Below are 1,601 nucleotides of genomic sequence, written 5' to 3'. Positions count from 1 at the left end.
GGTGGTGGTGTCATGGTGTGGGGATATTTTCCTGGCACACTGTGGGCCCATTAGTACCAATCGAGCATCATGTCAACACCACGGCCTACCTGAGTATTGTTGCTGACCATGTCCAACTCTTTATGACCACAGTGTGTACCAATCTTCTGATGGCTACTTTCAGCAGGATAACGCACCATGTCATAAAGCGCGAATCCTCTCAGACTGGTTTCTTGAACATGACAATGAGTTCACTGTCCTCAAATGGCCTCCACAGTCACCAGATCTCAATCCAATGGAACACCTTTGGGATGTGTTGGAACGGGAGATTTGCATCAAGGATGTGCAGCCGACAAATCTGCAGCAACTGCGTGATGCGATCATGTCAATATGGACCAAACTCTTTGAGGAATTTTTATGTAACTTTGTTGAATCTACGCCACAAAGGATTAAGGAAGTTCTGAAGGCAAAAGAGGGTCCAACCTGGTACTAGCAAAGTGTACCTAATAAAGTGCCCGGTGAGTGTATATTGAGAAGGTTATTTTGTGTGAGGAATTCAGTGACCTGTTTAGACACTTCCCATTGGAAATAAAGGAAAGCAGAGAGACTGGCCAATCATTTTCAACCCAAGAGGGGTTGAGTGCAGGGTTTTTTTAGAAGTGGCATGACTGTAGCTTGCTGTGGCAGACGAGAATGTACCTGAGGCAAAGCAAAGTATTCATTATGCATGTGACCGCTGGCACAACTGTTGGAGCTATGGTTTGAAGAAGACTGGTATTCTTTCAGATTACATGAATCATGTAATGATAGTATGCACTGGAGCAGAGAGAATGTTCAAATCTCTTCCAGTATTTCTCTGAGGAACATTTTTCTTTGATGGCCTCCTTTACTCTTCTTACAAACCATCAGTCTTGTGTGCTCACAACGTGTACAATATTGTCCTGAAAAAGTCCCTGGGATGCAGGTGGACAGCTGAATCTTGACCTGATGAGCAGCCTGTTCTGTGTTGTACCATGCATTTGTGGAGTGGTTTAGTTTCTCAGACATAAAGATCCATACAATGCCACACAGAACAGCATTTTATGGATCTATCTATAGGGAGTATTGTCCTTGGGGTGAACCAGTTTTTGTGTCACAGCTCAAAAGACAGAGAACCCAAAAGCACAACACCAAACAGAGTATCGGAGTCCAAAAAGGCTTTAATCGGGTCAAACGTAGGCAGGAGTCAAAAACCGGTCAGACAGGTAGACAAATCCAAAGGGGGCAGGCAAAAATCCAAAAACCGGGAATCAGGCAAAGTAGCAGGCAGGCAGAAACAGACAGACTCAGGAACGCTGGAAAGCTAGGCATGAACACTAGACAATCTGGCAGTGGGCATGTGGAAGTGGGCCAGTATTTAAAGGGGAACTGATGACAATGGAAACCAGGTGTGGAGATGGGCGGGGAAGCACAGGTGAGGGGAATGAGTAGATTGTCTGGCAGATAAGGTTGGCAGGATCTGGAAGGACAGGACAATGAGTGATCATGTAAAAACATATCCCAAACTGAGAAACCATTACATTTTGTCTGAGGGTTTGAAACGAACCAGAATGTTGAGACTGGAAAAGATCTTTGAAATGTTT

Source organism: Cololabis saira, chromosome 17, assembly GCF_033807715.1.
Source record: "Cololabis saira isolate AMF1-May2022 chromosome 17, fColSai1.1, whole genome shotgun sequence".
Taxonomy (NCBI): Eukaryota; Metazoa; Chordata; class Actinopteri; order Beloniformes; family Belonidae; genus Cololabis; species Cololabis saira.
The sequence above is the reverse complement of the archived record's forward strand: the minus strand, read 5'-3'. Positions refer to the sequence as shown.